Source organism: Bos javanicus, chromosome 5 (genome assembly GCF_032452875.1).
Source record: "Bos javanicus breed banteng chromosome 5, ARS-OSU_banteng_1.0, whole genome shotgun sequence".
Lineage (NCBI taxonomy): Eukaryota > Metazoa > Chordata > Mammalia > Artiodactyla > Bovidae > Bos > Bos javanicus.
In genome coordinates, this window is record NC_083872.1 from 92,894,093 (window position 1) to 92,913,912 (window position 19,820).

The 19,820-nt window shown below is 38.0% G+C and overlaps 1 pseudogene; it reads right to left on the reverse strand.

The window, feature by feature from the left end:
- Positions 1–429: 429 nt before the first annotated feature.
- On the reverse strand, positions 430–1,214 carry LOC133248759 (large ribosomal subunit protein uL22-like; annotated as a pseudogene).
- Positions 1,215–19,820: the final 18,606 nt, after the last annotated feature.

Sequence of the window (19,820 nt, forward strand, 5' to 3'; positions counted from 1 at the left end):
TTTGTGTATAACTAAAACATTTACCAGTTTCTGTCCAGGATACATTATATTTAATAACTTTTAAATTTTCTTACAATTAAATCTAATCAAATGTTGGCTGCTGGTTCTTGAAAAAATGGCTGGAAGTGTGTCAAACAGAAATTTCCAAAAGTTGTGCGTTTTATGAACTGACCAAGGAAAACAGAAAAAAAAAAAATTATGAGTAAGGAATAAAACTCTCTGGTGGCTCAGATGGTAAAGCGTCTGCCTGCAATGTGGGAGACCCAGGTTCAATCCCTGGGTCAGGAAGATCCCCTGGAGAAGGAAATGGCAACCCACTCCAGTACTCTTGCCTGGAAAATTCCATGGATGGAAGAGCCTGGTGGGCTACAGTCCATGAGATTGCAAAGAGTTGGACATGACTGAGAAACTTCCCAATGACACTGAAGGAATAAAACAACTTTTGTCAGCTTGTTTATTATGCATGCTTACAGGCTCAGTTGCTAAGTCATGTGTGACTCTTTGGGACCTTATGGGCTGTAGCCCACCAGGTTTCTCTGTTCATGTAATTTCCCAGGCAAGAATACTGAAACAGGTTGCCATTTCCTTCTCCAAGGAATCTTCCTGACCCAGGGATCAAACCCCTATCTCCTGCAGCTCCTATATTGGCAGGTGGAATTTTTACCACTGAGCCACCTGGGGAAAGGAAAAGTAACCTTACATATGAAATATTTAAGTGTCAAGAAATCTTATTTTAATATAGCATCTGCCCCATCTCACTTTTTTTTTTTTTAACTTCATTTGCTTTTGCTTTTTGTGCCATATATTTCAGGGCCATATGTTTTTGTTTCTTCTAGGATATGTTTTTGCTCTGTGCCACCTCCTCTTCTGGTTTGGGAACAATCTGTTCTTTTTCAGTTAAGGATCATCTCAGTGTGGCAAGGAGAGCTCATGTATGGGTTGAGTTGACTACAAACTCTGTAAGTCCTGCACTGCCTCTTGGGGGCTTTGTTCTCCTGGACGTGCTCAATGATCAGAGAATCTACATTTAAGCCCTTAAATTCAGCATTGCTCTCTGCATTTTTGAGCATGTGCAGTAAAAACTCAACACTTTTTTTGGACCATTGACCCTGCATTCAGCCCCACTGTCTGGCCTGTGAACACCTACCAGCTCCACCAATGAAACAACAGAATGGCACACATTGCTTCCTTAAAGTGACATCCTTCAAATACATGGCTTCCCTGGTGGCTCAGTCGGTAAAGAATCTGCCTGCAACATGGGAGATTGCCTGCAATGCAGGAGACCTGGGTTCAATCCCTGGGTGGGGAAGATCCCCTAGAGAAAGAAATGGCAACCCACTCGGATATTCTTGGCTGGAGAATTCCATAGACAGGGGAGACTGGCAGGCTATAGTCCATGGAGTCGCAAGAGTTCAATATGACTTAGCAACTAAACTACGAACAACTACTACTTCAGATACTTCATGGCTTTTGGGATACGCATATCCTTAATGGTCAGGACACGAGATGCCAGTCCAGATTCAATGCACAATACTGGATGCTTGGGGCTAGTGCACTGGGACGACCCAGAGGGATGGTATGGGGAAGGAGGAGGGAGGAGGGTTCAGGATGGGGAGCACATGTATACCTGTGATGGATTCATTTTGATATTTGCAAAACTAATACAATTATGTAAAGTTTAAAAATAAAATAAAATTTAAAAAATAAATAAATAAAATGAACACTAAGATTTGAACTCTTGATATGCATGATTTTGTGGGGTTTTCTGGGTTAAGTGAATAATGAACCATTTTTAGAGGTCATCTCAGGCTGCTTACCAAAAAAGCCATCTTACTATTATCATGACACTGTTCTTAAAATCTCCCAAACTTTGAGGACTATGTTTACTCTCTAATTACAATTGCACAGGTTTGGGTAATGCTTGGTATGTATATAATATATACACATATAGTATATCATATAATTCTATATGCTATATATATATATATGTAATAGATGGTGCTATGAGTAAGATTTAGGGTTTGGTGATTAAAGCTATTATGTGAAGACAAGTAATGAATAATAGTTTAATTTCATTTAAAATAAAATAAAAAGTGTCTGAGTCCATTAGGTTAATGGTAGTATTGGTTTACACTATAATTTCTACTACAATAAATTATATAATATTAACCCTTGGAAAATACGTGATAATTTAAGATCTGTTTCATCTGTTGGATCATGGAAATGGCAAGAGAGTTCCAGGAAAACTTCTACTTCTGCTTTATTGACCATGCCAAAGCTTCTGACTGTGTGAGAGAGTGAGTGAAAGTCTCTCAGTTGTGTCTCACTCTTTGCAACCCCATGGACTACAGAGTCCGTGGAATTCTCCAGTCCAGAATACTGGAGTTGGTAGCCTCTCCCTTCTCCAGGTCTTCTCAACCCAGAGATAAAACCCAGGTCTCTGGCATTGCAGGCAGATTCTTTACCAGCTGAGCCATGAAGGAAGCCTAATTGTTGACGGTGTGGATCACATTAAACTGTGGAAAATTCTTAAAGAGATGACCACCTTACCTGCTTCCTGAGACATCTGTATGCAGGTTAAGAAGAGGCAATTAGAACTGGACATGGAGCAACTGGTTCCAAATTGGGAAAGGAGTATGTCAAGGCTGTATATTGTCACCCTGCTTATTTAATTTATGTGCAGAGTACATCATGCAAAATGCCATGCTGGATGAAGCACAAGCAGGAATCAAGTTTGCAGAGAGAAATATCAATACTTTAGATATTCAGATGACACCATGCTCATGGCAGAAAGAGAAGAGAAATTGAAGAGCCTGTTGATGAAAGTGAAAGAGAAGAGTGAAAAAGTTGGCTTGAAACTCAACATTCAAAAAGCTAAGATCATGGCATCTGGTCCCATCACTTCATAGCAAATAGATGTGGAAATAATGGAAACAGTGACAGACTTTATTTTCATGGGCTCCAAAATCACTATGGATGGTGACTGTATCCATGAAATTAAAAGATGTTTGCTCCTTGGAAGAAAAACTATGACAAACCTAAACACCGTATTAAAGAGACATTACCTTGCTGACAATGGACCATCTAGTCAAAACTATTGTTTTGGAGCCCCCCAAAATAAAATCTCTCACTGTTTTCACTGTTTTCCCATCTACTTGCCATGAAGTGATGGGACCGGATGCCATGATCTTAGTTTTCTGAATGTTGACTTTTAAGCCAATTTTTTCACGCTCCTCTTTCACTTTCATTAAGATGCTATTTAGTTCTTCTTCACTTTCTGCCATAAGGGTGGTGTCATTTGCATATCTGAGGTTACTGATATTTCTCCCGGCAATCTTGATTCCAGTTTGTGCATTTCTCATGATGTACTCTGCATATGAGTTAAATAAGCAGGGTAACAATATACAGCCTTAATGTACTCCTTTCCCAATTTGGAACCAGTCTGTCATTCCATGTCCAGTTCTAACTGTTGCTTCCTGACCTGCATACAGATTTCTCAAGAGGCAGGTCAGGTGGTCTGGTATCCCCATCTCTTTCAGAATTTTCCAGAATTTGTTGTGGTCCACACAGTCAAAGGCTTTGGTATAGTCAATAAAGCAGAAATAGATGTTTTTCTGGAACTCTCTTGCTTTTTCAATGATCCAGTGGATGTTGGCAATTTGATCTCTGGTTCCTTTGCCTTTTCTAAATCCAGCTTGAACATCTGGAAGTTCATGTTTCATATACTGTTGATATAGCCTAATCATTTGATGGTCTGCAGTCTGCATTAACATGAATGTAGTATTTTAGATAGCTTTTCCCCTGATATTAGTTTCTGTTGCTGCTGTAGCAAGTTACCATGAGGTTAGTGGCTTAACACAATACAATTTCATTATATCATTGTTCTATTGGTCAAAAATCCAGGTGTACTATGGCTCAGGGCTTCCCATGTGGCACTAGTGGTAAACAACCCATCTGCCAATGCAGGAGACATAAGAATTTGACTGGTGGGTCTGGAAGATATGCTGAAGAAGGGAATTTCTACCCACTCCAGTATTCTTGACTGGAGAATCCCATGGATACAGGAGTCTGGTGAGCTATAGTCCATGAGGTCACAAAGAGTAGGTGACAACTAAGTGACTAACACTACTCCACTATATACAATTGAATCAATTTGCTGTACACCTGAAGGTGTACAATGTTTTAAATCAAATATATTCCAATATAAAATAAAATTTTTAAAAAGAAGAAAAAAACTTGGTCTAGTGCATTTGGGAGATAGAGAGGAGTAGGTACCTATAAGAACTGCGGAGTTTGTGGCTTTGATAATCATTATTGATTCATTGAAGAGAAAAAATGACAGACTCAGATCTACTAATTAACAATTTAAATAAAAATGTCAGTGTCAAAGGGTTTCCATGGCACAATATAAAGAGACCTTTATTTCCCAGAGCAGAAAAACAGACTTGGGTGATGATTAAGCCCTTAATTTAATTATGAGTGCTAAATTGATAGAAGACTAAATTCTCATTCTCAGTGTGTTAGTTTCTACTGTAAAATAATGTGAATAAGCTATGCTGCTGCTGCTGCTAAGTCTCTTCAGTCGTGTCCGACTCTGTGTGACCCATGGACTGCAGCCTACCAGGCTTTTCCGTCCATGGGATTCTCCAGGCAAGAACACTGGAGTGGGCTGCCAAGTATACATATATCACATATATCCCCTCTCTCTTGAGCCTCCCTCCCACTCATCCCTCCCCTCCGCATCCCACCCATCTAGGTCATCACAGAGCACTGAGCTCAGCTCCTTGTGCTATGCAGCAGCTTCCCACTAGCTGTCTATTTTATATATGATACTGTACAGAGGAGCCTGGTGTGCTGCAGTCTAAGTTGGATATGACTTAGTGACTGAACAGCAACAAAGTGTACATATGTTAATCCTACTATCCCTGTTCATCCCACCCTCCCCTTTAGCTCTGTCTTCACATGTCTGTTCTCTACATCTGCATCTCTATTCCTGCCTTGCTCATAGGTTCATCTATACCATTTTTCTAGATTCCATATATATGTGCTGCTGCTGCTGCTAAGTCGCTTCAGTCATGTCTGACTCTGTGCGACCCCAGAGATGACAGTGCACAAGGCTCCCCCGTCCCTGAGATTCTCCAGGCAAGCACACTGGAGTGGGTTGCCATTGCCTTCTCCAATGCATGAAAGTGAAAAGTGAAAGTGAAGTCTCTCAGTCGTGTCCAACTCCTAGTGACCCCATGAACTGCAGCCCACCAGGCTCCTCTGTCCATGGGATTTTCCAGGCAAGAGTACTGGAGTGGGGTGCCATTGCCTTCTCCATAGATGTGCTAATATATGATATTTGTTATCAACATAAATCTTAGTCAAACTTCAACCTCCAAGCTCTCATAGTATCTCCATTTGAGAAAATTTCTAATTCCCTCTCTCCACCTTCACATTTACTCTCTCTATTCTCCTAACCCCAGCTGCCTTTTTCCATGATTCATCTGTGCACCAAAAGTGAAAATCAAAGCTCATTGATCTGGATACAGTTGTCTGGGGTTAGGCAGATCTTGTTGATTCTGTTTATATTTGAATGTTCACTTAGATTTGAGTGACCTCTAGGAAACTTCTAAGCTTCTATGACTGATAGTTTTCTCATCATAGAAATACAGGTTAAAACATATTCCCCTCATAGGAACATTATTGATATAAAGACTCCATGAAGTAATGAAGATCAACTAGTTTGCACTGATGCATAGAAATTGCACAATTTAGCTATTATTAATGTGGTTTGAGGCTTCCCAGGTGGAATTAGTAGTAAAGAACACACCTGCCAATTCAGGAGATATAAAACTGCTGGTTTGATCCCTGGCTTGCGAAGATCCCTTGGAGGAGGGCATGCCAAGCCACTCTAGTATTCTTGCCCGGGGAATCCCATGGACAGAGGAGCCTGGAGGGCTACAGTCCAGGGAGTTGCAGAGATGAACCCAACTGAAGCGACTGAGCAAGCACTCACCACTCACGCAGGTATTTAGTAAAGCTACTTTACTTGACATATGTTTTAGCAATATGTATGAAAGTGAAGGAAATCAATCCTTCAATCCTAAAGGAAATCAGTGCTGAATATTCATTGAAAGGACGGATGCTGAAGCTACATACTTTGGCCACCTGATGGAAAGAACTGACTCATTGGAAAAGACCCTGATGCAGCAAAAGATTGAAGGCGGGAGGAGAAGGGGACGACAGAGGATGAGTTGGTTGGATGGAATCCTTGACTTGATGAACATGAATTTGAGAAAGCTCCAGGAGTTGGTGATGGACAGGGAAGCCTGGTGTGCTGCAGTCCGTGAGGTCACAAAGAGACAAAGCTGAGTGACTGAACTGAACTGATGACAGTGAAAATCACTCAGTCGTGTCCAGCTCTTTGTGACACCATGGACTATACAGTCCATGGAATTCTCTAGGCAAGAATACTGGAGTGGGTAGCCTTTCCCTTCTCCAGGGGATCTTCCCAACACAGGGATTGAACCCAGTTCTCTCACATTGCAGGCGGATTCTTTACCAACTGAACCACCAGGAAAGCCCAGCAATATGTATGGCTGAGGTCAAATTCATGGAAGTTACACTGAGAAAGGGTGACTGCAGAGTCAAAAACCTCTGCTGAACAAAGTAGAAACAAAATGAAAACAAAATCTCTGCTCATACAGAAATGATGGATATTGTACATTATTTCAGATGCATAGAATCATGGCATTGATATATATACGCCATTAAGAAGTACAAGAAGTATAAGGACACAATATTAATTAAATTATAATGCAAAAGAGCATGAAACTTTTGAAATTTTTCTGTAATTTTAAAAGCTTGCTAATTATTAGCATATATTTTCCAAAACTGAAGAAACCAAAAAAAAGTTTAATTTTTGAATGATAAGTCTGCTTCCAAATACTCATTAACAGGAGTGAAAAAAAATAGGAAATTATTTTCAGTTTTATTAAGTGGGAAGAAGAATGTCTTCTAATTGTAATATAAAAAAAATGTATGACTTAAGTATCTGAACATTAAGATAATGAAAAGAAGAGACTTGAAGTGATGGAGCTTAGCATGAGAGTGTATCAAACTGAGTCTTTTCTGAAAGGCCCTCATTCTAAATTCTTGCTTTTTTCGTATCTCCTGAGTCTTGCAGGGTCATCCTCTCTCAAACACACCTGCAAATTGCCTAGTTGGTCCTCTGCTGCCACATTTCTCCTGATCTTTAATAAATTTTGATAAAGTAGAGACATCACCTGGTTCAATTTGACAAGCAATGTTTAAGTTAGTAGTGTATGCATGATGAGAACACACTTTAACATATTTTCGAAGATTGCACAAAACGTTTATTGAACATTTTGGGAGTCATATATACGCCTTGCCTACATATAAAAACAGAAAAAAGGGTATTTATAAATGTCGTATTGTTGAGTATTACTACTGGTAAATCTACATAGATGACTTACTGAGGGAACACCCATATAATTATGTTATCTATGAATAGTGAAAGTTCTTTCTTTTCTAAATTACAAGCATTTTATTTATTTTACTTGCCTAATTGCTCTGGCTAGGGCTTTCAATACTATGTTGAATAACAGTAGTGAGAGTAGGCATCCTTGTCTTTTTCCTAATTTTAGAGGAAGAGCTTTTGATTTTTTTATCATTGAGTTTGATGTTAGCTATGATTTTGTCATATATGGCCCTTATTATGTTGAGGTATGTCCATTTTATCATAAATGTGTGTTAAATCTAGTCAAATGCTTTTTTCTGAATCTATTGTGATGATCATATGATTTTTTTCTTTCATTTTGTTAATGTGATATATCATGTTAAATGATTTGTAGATGTTGAACCATTCTTGCATCTTTGGAATAAATCTCACTTTAATACAGTATACAGTTCTTTTAATGTATTGTGTTTAGTTTGATAATATTTTGTTGAAGACTTTTACGTCTATGTTCATCAGATATCTTTGCTTTTTAAAATTTATTTTATTTTTATTTTTAAGTTAAACTCATTTATTTTTTAATTGGAGGGTAATTGCTTTAGAATATTGTGCTGGTTTCTGCCATATATCAACATGAATCAGCCATAGGTATACATATTGGAGAAAGCAATGGCACCCCACTCCAGTACTCTTGCTTGGAAAATCCCATGGACGGAGGAGCCTGGAAGGCTGCAGTCCATGGCGTCGCTGAGGGTTGGACATAACTGAGTGACTTCACTTTCACTTTTTACTTTCATGAATTGGAGAAGGAAATGGCAACCCACTCCAGTATTCTTGCCTGGAGAATCCCAGGTTTGGGGGAGCCTGGTGGGCTGCCGTCTATGGGGTCACACAGAGTCAGGCATGACTGAAGTGACTTAGCAGTATACATATATTCCCTATAATTTGCTTTTTTAATGTTGTCTTTATCTGATTTCAGTATCAGGGTGAGTTGGCCTCTGAAAATGAATAGGGAAGTGTTTCTTTCTCTTCATTTTTTTGCAAGAGTTTGAGAAGGATAGATATAAAATTCCCTTTGAATGTTTGGTAGAATTCATCTGTGAAGCAATCGATTCTGGACCTTTTTTTAGTGGGAAGCTTTATGATTACTGTTTCAATCTCTGTATAGATGATCAGTCTATTCAGATTGTCTTTTTCATGATTCAGTTTTTAGCCATTGTATGATTCTAGAAATTTTCCCCTTTTGTCTAAGTTATCAAATATGTTGGTATTTATTCATAATACCTCTTATAACCTTTTACATTTCTGTGGTATTTGTTATTTCTTTTTGTTCCACTCTGATTTTATTTCAGAGCCTTCTCTCTTTTTTTGCAGTGAGTCTAGCTAAAGACTTTTCTTTTAAAAAAATCTATTATTTATTTGTCTGGGTCAGGTCTTGGTTGAGGCACAGGAGATCTTCACCATAGTATGCAGGCTTAACTGGCCTGCAGCATGTGAAACCTTGCAGCATGTGGGCTGCAGCCTAGTGGACTGCAGTCCATGGGTTTGTAAAGAGTTGAACATGACTGACTGGCTGAACTGAACTGACTGACTGATGTGGAATCTTAGTTTCCCAACCAAGCATTGAACCCCACATCCCCTCCATTGGAAGACCAAGTCTTAACCATTGGACCAGAGGGAAAATCCCAAGATTTTTAAGTTCTGTTCATTTTTTCAAAGAACTAGCTCGTAGTTTCACTGATTTTCCTGTTGTGTTTTTAGTCTCTATTCCATTTCCTTCTGCTCTGATCTTTATTATTTCCTTTCTTCTACTGACTTTGAGCTTCATTTATTTGTCTTTTTCTAGTAGAGACTCAGCTGCTATATCCAGAATGCAAGCATTACCTTCACTGTTCCTCTAGTTCTGACTGCTTTATGTGCTCCAGTTCACCCACATTTACAGCCACAGATGTGTGGAATTCTCCAGCATCCTGGTGTGTTGGGCAGAAGCATTTTTCCTGAGTTGTGGATAACTTATGTGTAGCTTGAAGGGGAGAGATAAAGGGAGTGTCTCAGTCTGCCATGATGCTGACATTATTCTTACATTTTTTTCAGCAAACATAAATTCAGTTGGTGAGTGTTATTACTTACTGATCTTTAACACCTTAATTTTTGATCCCAATATGAAAAGATTATTTAAAAAAACTGGACTGGCAGTAGTTCAGCTATCATGATGCTCTATTTAAGAATAAAATTGTTATATAATGTTGTAGTGAGGAAAATTCCTAATTGGGCTGAACTTAAATATATTATTGTCCAAGTGATTTATTGGTAATGAAAATTCTGGTAGAAAAACTTCACAAACTTCAGAATGTTGAATAAATTTTAGGGGAAGAAAAGCTAGAAAAAATTATTTTTAAACTTGCTTTTTCATATTATTTTTTAGATTCAAAGAAAAGAGTATAACTAAACATAGTGATTTATTGAATGAGGTTATAAGCCTTTGTCTGCAAAGTCATGTAAATTTAGGACTACACTGTATAGTCATCGCATCTTCAACCACGTCGTTGATAAAGTCATTACTACATACAGGCACTTTTCTAGAAACCTCTAAGTCTGTCTCCTTTTTCTTTCTTTCAGTATGTGTGTATTTGTTGTTGTTCTTTTGCTGTTCACTTAGCAAGTTATGCCCAACTCTGTGATTCCCATGGACTGCAGCACACCAGTCTCCCCTGTCTTTCACTTTGTCTTGGAGTTTGCTCAGATTTATGTCCATTGAATCAGTGATGCTATCTAACCATCTCGTCCTCTGCCTTCTCTTTTTGCCTTCAGTCTTTCCCAGCATCAGGGTCTGTTCCGATGAGTCAACTCTTCACATCAGGTAACCAAAGTATTGGAGCTTCAACATCAGCAATAGTCCTTCCAATGCATATTCAGGGTTGATTTCCTTTAGGATTGACTGGTTTGATCTCCTTGCAGTCCAAGGGACACTCAAGAGTCTTCTCCAGCACCACAGTTTGAAAGCATCAATTTTTCAGGGCTCAGCCTTCTTTATATATGCACCTTTATATTTATATATAGAGAAAGAAATGGCAGCCCACTCCAGTATTCTTGCCTGGAAAATCCCATGGACAGAGGAGCATGGTGGGCTACAGTCTATGGGGTCACAAAGAGTCTGACATGGCTGAGCAACTAACACATTCAGTTCAGTTCAGTCGCTCAGTCGTGTCCAATTCTTCACGACCCCATGAAAAGCAGCATGCCAGGCCTCCCAGTCCATCACCATCTCCCGGAGTTCACTCAAACTCATGTCCATCGAGTCGGTGATGCCATCCAGCCATCTCATCCTCAGTCATCCCCTTCTCCTCCTGCCCCCAATCCCTCCCAGCATCAGAGTCTTTTCCAATGAGTCAACTCTTCGCATGGGGTGGCCAAAGTACTGGAGTTTCAGCTTTAGCATCATTCCTTCTAAAGAAATCCCAGGGCTGATCTCTTTTAGAATGGACTGGTTGGATCTCCTTGTAGTCCAAGGGACTCTCAAGAGTCTTCTCCAACACCACAGTTCAAAAGCATCAATCTTTAGCGCTCAGCTTTCTTCACAGTCCAATTCTCACATCTATACATGACCACTGGAAAAACCATAGCCTTGACTAGACAGACCTTTGTTGGCAAAGTAACATCTCTGCTTTTCAATATGCTATCTAAGTTGGTCATAACTTTTCTTCCAAGGAGTAAGCATCTTTTAATTTCATGGCTGCAGTCACCATCTTCAGTGATTTTGGAGCCCAGAAAAATACAGTCTGACACTGTTTCCACTGTTTCCCCATTGATTTCCCATGAAGTGATGGGACCAGATGCCATGATCTTCGTTTTCTGAATGTTGAGCTTTAAGCCAACTGTTGCACTCTCCTCTTTAACTTTCATCAAGAGGCTTCGTAGTTTCTCTTCCCTTTCTGCCATAAGGGTGGTGTCATCTGCGTATCTGAGGTTATTGATATTTCTCCCGGCAATCTTGATTCCAGCTTGTGCTTCTTCCAGCACAGCATTTCTCATGATGTACTCTGCATATGTGTGTGTGTGTGTGTGTATATATGTGTGTGTGTGTATTATAAGGTAAATGTTACATTTTATATAAACATATACTCAATATTTCAAGGTTTTATATAGGTTATGTAATATTTTTAACAGAAGAATAAACTGAGCTTATAGAGACTAGTCAGAGTGCTTAAACCAGTAGAGTAAATGGTGCCAGTGGGTTTAAGTTCAGCCAGTTTGACTCAGAATCTAGACTGTTATCACTAATAGTGGAAATGGTCAAAACAAATTCTAGCATTCTGCTTTTAAAGGTAGATTTTTTACAAATCAAGATAACATAATCAGAGCAGTGCCTTGTTGCCAAGTATCACAGTGACAAATGCTGGTTGCTACTAATGAAGCATGTCCCAGTCAACACAGCCAAGTACTCTCTCCTTAGTAGTGAGGAGGAGCTTTACAACTCAAAGGAGAAAACCATTCACCTCTTAGTGGTTTATAAGAGTTTGTCTCCAAGGGAAATGTTTGCTATTGATGGGAAGAGTGGATTTATTTTTCACAAGTGATTCATACTTATTAGTGGGATATTGAACAGAAATGGACACACCTACCTGCATTCTTTGTATGAGACTATAGACCCTAAGGAGACTATGAAAATATGTTCACTGTATGCAGAATAATCTCTAGAATTTTCAAAAACTAATGAAGGAATCAAGGGAAAAAAATCTGTGGAGAGATTAAGATGGTTTTTAAGGCAAGATGGAGTGGTCCCCAGACTGATACTCTTGAGAGAGGCTGCAGTGAATTTGAAGGACCTAGAAGAGAAAAAGTCAAGTCAGATTCCAAGTGAAAATACACAGGAGATCCCTCCTTGCAAAAGTTTGAGTCTTCTTCCATGCAGCCCAAGGGAAAGTTTAAATTTGCATGTAAATCTTTAGTTCTCTTGTATTGTGATAATGATGCTCTTTTAAGATTTTGTTGAGGCATTCTTTAGAATAACCTGTATCTACATCACACCCTAGCAAATATAAGACAGTGGCTGCCAGGCAGGTGAGACATTGCATCCCCCTGTGAGTTTCAGCAAATTGTGCTAAGAGGGTGATGGCTCTTTTCAGTGCGTTAGGACATGGTATCAGTCAACTTCAAGGAAAAATCCATTCCTTGGGAGGTGTTAAAGAAGTCATAGACCTGAAAAAGTAAGTAGACCAATACGATACTTTTTGTTTGCTGCCTATATTCACCCAACATGTACCCAACATAGATAGCAGTGATCCCCACTTAAACATGAAGACAGGAAACATGAGCGTTCAATCCCACTAGAAAAAACAAAGCAATAACAAAGTGTTCTTTTATATTATAGGTTTTCATCTGTGTGGAGCAGCTTGGATAAATTAATTTTGCACAATCTGGCCATCTTCTATACCCTCATCTAGCTCTGTGTTTCCAGTAAGATGTAGTAATTTGCCCAGGATTGTCAGACCAGTAAAAATCAGATGTTATCATCTTGTGCCTTCAATAACTCTTTATTATGGGATTGTAGGTTAATTGATTATATTGAAGTGACTTCCCTTTTCAAATAAATAATTCTAGAACATTTGTCATTTTCACACTAATTTAATAATTCACTTCAATTATAAATCAGTGGTTGGAGGGAGTGATCAAATGGAATATTACAGGCTGAGAAAACACACACACACACACACACAATGAAAGGAAAAGGGGACTAACTCCCATCAAAGTGCTTCCCAACAGAGGATTCAATCTTTACTTTGCTAAACAAAGTTATTTTCCTACTAACCTATGACATGTTGTCTTGTAGGTAAGGGTAACTTTTATGATGGAATTGGAAATGAAGAAATTAGCAGCACACACCATTGTTCATCTTATGCATATATGTATGTGTGTATTTTGTGGGGAGATGAGGAATGGAACACACAAGAAAGAAGAGAGAATAAAATATATCCTGGCACCGATCTCTCAACACAATATGACTAAACAAATTGCACTTACTTTATATTTGTGACAAGTATTGTAACCAGTGAAATCATTAAAACCATGGAGATTAACAGCTAAGTAATTGCCCACCTTAACTCTAGTAATCTAGTTTGTCTTTCTGCTAAAACTCTCTGCTTTCCCAGCAGACAAATTACAGTCCACATTACAGAGTTCATGTCCAGACTTATCCCGGTTATCCTTGACTCAAAAATCAACCCTCCATCTATGACATAATTAAAAATTAAGTATTTCTTGATCGCAGCACTAACTAGCAAAATCTACACAGACATAATTACATATTGAAATTGTCTAGGCTCTGCTAATTCTAATATTAAGATATTTCATTGGAATATAGACTTAAAGGCAAAAAACAATGTGACATTTCTTCAATTCATTAATAAGCATGAGCTTCTTACCCACTTTTTTCATGATGTATTAACATGTGACAGGGGTCAAGATTACATTAAATTATAGAATAAATTACTATAGTTAACAGTGCCACTTGACAGCTTTGTGGGTAACTGCTGATCTTAAACTTGTACTGAACAAGTTCTAGTTCCCCCCGCTATTTAAGTGCTGTTTCCTCTTAATTTTTTTCACCGAGAAAAGCTGATCTTATGGGAAGTATATATAATATGCTGGCATTTAGGTTGTTTAGACTGTGCTGCCCTGTGAAGCTATGGTAATGGTAACAGAAGGGAAAGATTCTGAATAGTGGCTTCACTAAATTCCTTGATTATAAATAAAGAGATAATTATTTAAAATACTAAGTCCCCTGCCCTCCAAAAGGTGGAAGGAATTGAGAGAGTAGGATTGACATATATACACTACCATGTGTAAAATAAATAGCTAATGGGGAGGTGCTGTATGGCACAGGGAGCTCAGCTCAGTGCTCTGTGATCATCTGGAGGTGGGATGAGGTGGGGAGAGGGAAGGTCACGAGAGCTGGGGTATATTTATATACATAGTTGATTCACGTTGTTGTATAGGAGAAACTAACACAACATTGTAAAGCAATTATAGAAAAAAGAATACCAAACCTCTTTTTACTTTAAGGATGATTTCCTAAGTGTGTACGTAGAAGGGTAAATTTTACAGGGAATATTGATGTTGTATGGATGTTTGGTCCAATTGCACTTTAGATTCTTAACAATATAAAAACAGATGTATGCCCAATGCTTGAAGTAAAATATTGAATGCACAATGCTAATGGTATTTAGAAAGGTCTTACTTACCTTGTTAGTATAGATTAAGACTCAAATTGAAATTTAAAATAATAGCATAACTGTATGCTACTCTGGAGAAACATGTATTTGTGTGTGTATATCTATATAGCTCTGTTTATAAGTATATGTGCATATATAGATATACTAAAATAGCTATAACTGCTTTAAAGTATATTAGAGGATTACCACAAAGCTCTGGATTTTCTTTGTTGTTTATATTGAACATCTGACTTAACTGTTTTTCGTTTGCTGTCATTAACTGAGCACAGCTTTTGACCTTAAAAGGGTAGCATTTACATAGGAAAGCTCATCTTACCAGGATGCATAACGATATTCCCCTAAAGGAATAATACATATTGCAAATTACTACAAAAAGGTCATTATTGTATTAAGTTAAATACTGTTTTTTTTTTTATATAAATCAGATAGGTATTAAATTCTCAGTGAGAAAACTTTAAAATTATATTTTCTAGCCTTTCCTAATCTACATAAACTGCTTTAGAGTCCATTAAAAGTTGTAAGTTCTATTTGCTAGAGTTTTAAAAGTTTGCCTGTTTTTTAGGTCTACGTGTGTAGTATAAGGCATTCAACATGAACCCCGTGAGTAATGAGCAAAGAATTACAGAATCTTTTGGAAAAATCTGACAAATTTGGAAACCTTTTTTTCTTAAGGTATTATTATCAAATATCACTGCTATATTTTTAAGAACAATGAGAGATAAGCATCAATAATCAGAGTTAAATAGAAACAAAATAAGAAAATATGAGTACTTTTGATTTTATCTAGTATTGTTTTCTAATTTCTAATAAATATTCTGTAAGTATTGCATGAAGCCTTTCATCTACAGTTGGGTTTTTCATCTCTTTTTTTTAGTTAGTTTCATGATTTTGTATATTACCAGTATAAGAATAGAGAAAATACAACCTTCCAATTTAAATATATGTATATTTGATAGACCTTTCAATAGTAATGCACTCAAAAATTTTATAGTTGAATAAAAAATTTCCAAATCACATAAAAACATAGAATATTATGCTTAAAAATAATGGCATTTAAAAAAAGTTGATATTGGTAAAATACCTTGGAAAAGGCATTGTAAGATTCAGTTATTTCCCATTATTAAACTGAATGAAAAGCACAGACCAATTATCAGTGTTTATTTAAAATAAATATATAGTAAATTTAAATGTGAACTTCATTGATTCATTCATTCAACAAACATTCGTTAAGCACTTTCTGTGTCTGAAATGCTGAGTTAGAGGTTGGGAATGAGTGATACATTCCTCAGAAAACTCACAAACAAGTAGAGGAGTCAAATGTAAAAGCATGTTATGTTGAAACATGTTGGGGGCCAGAGTGAGGCACTCCGCCCGTGGCAAAGTTCATGAGGAAGGAGGCTCGACATACGCAAAGGCGGGATCGAACCTCAGGAGTCCCCCTGGAAATCCTCGAGCATCTATGCCCATAACCAAAGCCTGCCCACTTTATTACTTTGTGCTCTCACCTACACCTCTGACTTTACAGGGGACTGTCCCCCACCACCTCTTTTGGAGAAGGAGTTAACTTAGAGCTCCAGTTAATAAAAACTCCTGGGCATGACAAGAGTGTTTTAACCTACAAACTCCTCTGAAGGTTCTCTAGCCTGCCTGATGGGCTTGTCCGGCCAAATGTGATTGCTCACAGCCTCCCAACCGTGAGAGGCACGAGATGCTTTAAACCTTCTAAAAACAGGTTCCTTAGAAAAGTTAGAAAACTATTAGTATAAGTATAATGGGCTGATTAGAAATTGTATTGGTGAAGGGTTTTTCATTTGTTGAGCCAATGTTTGTTGCTAAGTCTCCACATCCCCTGCCCTTATACACATTAGTGAATATATAGAAGAAATAAGTATTAACCTTTGATATTACTCATGTCAGACCTTAGGCTAAGAAAATTATTTCCTTAACTAAAACCCACTATACCCTCACCCTATAGGAACGTAACTTTATTTGGGTGGCGTCTGTTTTAAGAATAATCACCCCTGGAGAAATAAGTGTTGACTGACCGCTGTCACAAGGAGAGGGTCTTAAATTGTCAGCAGTCCCCCCTGGCCAGAAGATGATGTAACACCCCTAAGACCTCTGTATACATTTGTGTGAAGCACCTGACTTTAATAAAAGTCAGGACTGCTGTCCCCATGTGACTTTTGTATAACATCTCAGTGTATAAAAACAGACTCTGGAAAATAAAGAATTGGGATCAGTTTCTCGAAATACTGGTCTCCCCATGTCTCTCTATCTTTAACTCTGGCTGAGTCTCCATCTGGATTGCGGAACCCACCATGCTTACTAATTATGCCTGGGCTTCTAAGATCCGACCGGGGAGGCCTCAGTGTCTCCTCTCCTTCAGGAGAATGGAAGGATGCCTGTGGCCTACATAAGTGGTGCAAACTTCTTGTCTTGAAGTTTTATTGGTCTCCCGCGTAAACCAAGCCACTCAGCCTCTTTTCTCCACTGAATTTTCCTAGTGAGCAATCCTTATTCTATTACTCTTTATATCTTTAATTAATATCTAATTGAAGCTATTGTATCCTGACCCTCGTCGACGCCGTCCCCGCTTTGAATACCCTGGATCAGCCGGGGCTGGACCCCGGCAGAGACATATGTTGTAAGTGTCTTAATATGTACATACATGCGGTATAAACCCATTGTCGAGAGTCTTACAATAATCTTCAGTGACTCTTGGACTACAGTGAATCAACTGTCAGTACTGACAAGAGTGAGTTTTGTGTTTTTAACTTAAGCCTATAACAAAAACAAAACTGAAAATAGGACAAAATCACCAGTAAACTTCTAGTTGCCACCTTGAAGGTATCATCTAAGATTTAGACAACAGCTTGTATTTTGGGGGTTCCCTGGCAGCTCAGATGGTAAAAACGTCTGCCTGCAATGCGGGAGACCCGGGTTTGATCACTGGGGTTGGAAGATACCCTGGAGAAGGAAATGGCAACCCATTCCAGTACTCTTGCTTGGAAAATTCTATGGACGGAGGAGCCTGGTAGGCTAGAGTCCATGGGGTTGCAAAGAGTCAGACACGACTGAGCGACTTCGCTTGTAGTTTTGATTCTAAACATTAAGTGACTTCTTTGAGTGGAATGGCGAGACATTTGAGAAGTTTTAGGTAATTATTAGGTAACATAGCATGATTTAGAGAAAGAAAGTCATTCTCCTGGCATCTTTGAGAAGAGCAATGAATTATTTGGGAAGTTTTAATTTCACTTATTACTGCACAAGTTAAGAAGCTGAGAATTTCTCTGTATCCCTTCCATAGACACCACATACATTATCCCTCTTAATCTCTGTCCCTTTTCTTCTGCCTTGTGCAATGTTTATAGTTTATAGTTATAGTTTATAGTTATTTTGCATTGTCTTCAGATATCCAATATAAATAATTGGATTGGATTTTAAATAAAAGCTTTAAGATCATAATAATCTTAAGAAAATAAAATTACATTCCACAAAAGAAGAAACTAATTCAAGTTAGTAAGACTAAGAATCTGCCCAGGTAAGCAGATGAGATCCTATCTGCTCAATTCTCATAGCCATTGCCTATTATGTTCATTACATTTGATTTGCAGCCAGAGATCTGAAATATCTTTAATCAATAATCATTTTACTAGACATAAACACATCTCAATACTACTTGTTGACTTTTTGCATAAGTATCTAAAGTGTACAGTGCTGAAATTCACTTTTATTTTCTCGTGATATAGCAATGTCTATCTTTTACAACTTTCTAAAAAGTATTTCCTGTTATAGAAGTAATATTGTTTATGTCTCTGACTGATCTACATCACTGAGTTTTGACTTCTGTGATTTTCCAGATCTGTGACTCTTTCTGTACCATTATTTTCATCCTTTTAAGTATGTTTATGGGCTGCCTATATATCTGTGTTTCAGCTATGACCTACATGAGCAAAACCGAAACATTTTTGGTGTATCTGCATGCGGTACTTATGCACAATGTAGGCATATAAACATAGCTACTCACAAACATCAAAAAGTCAATATAAATGTACTGCTTTGACTTGCAGGCTCAGCTTCTCATTTAGACATTAGTAGAGAGATGGCTATTCTTAAACATCAGATGAGGCAGGTCGATTCAAGTGTGTCAAAAGTCACCTTGCCAGATGTGCTCAGCCAGCGAAGATGGGTAGTTACGGATTCCACTAAGTGTCTTCAAATTATTATTCACCTCATTATATGCAGTTATTCACCTCAATATATGTGGTCACCTAAACACTGTACTTAGAACTTACCTCAAAGAGCTATATGACAAAAGAATTCTAGGAGATACCAGTATAAAGAAATTTCTCAGTTTTTGGTCATCATTTTAAATGGCAAGGAATATGGAATAAAATGTATGTTTGTGGGGCTTCCCTGGTGGCTCAGATGGTAAAGAATCGGCCTGCAATGCAGGAGACTCTGGTTCGAACCCTGAGTCAGGAAGATCCCTTGGAGAAGGGAAAGGCAATCTTCTCCAGTATTCTTGCCTGAGAAATTCCATGGACAGAGGAGCCTGGCGGGCTAAAGTCCATGAGGTTGTAAAGAGTCCTATAAGACTGAGCGACTAACCACACACTTTTCACTTCATATATATATATACATATATACATATACATACATATATATTTCATTCCATAGATAGGTTAATATATATCCATATATATAATATTCAGATATGCGTTATATATTATAAATATAATATATACACACACACACCCAGAAAGAAAATGAGAGGAGGTGAGAGAGAGGAGGAAAATGGGCAAATGTAAGGAGACATAGATCATTCTAAGAAGTTCCAAGAGCAATAAACAAATGCAAAACAATTGAACCTGATCTCTCAACTCTGTTTCTTCTCTAATCTACCACTCTCCCCCCAAGAAGGTGTAATAAAACACTGACTTAAGTGAATAGAAGACTGCTGGTATTAGAAGTCTGGGTAAAATCAATTCTTTTCCACCGTCACTGAGAGCCAGAGAAATTGTATAGGTCAGGAAAAGATAGTGCAAATAGAATAAAGACTAAAAGGGGAAAAGTACACAGTATTCCACTCTGGCTTAGATGCTTAAAGCGTTCCTTCTCTT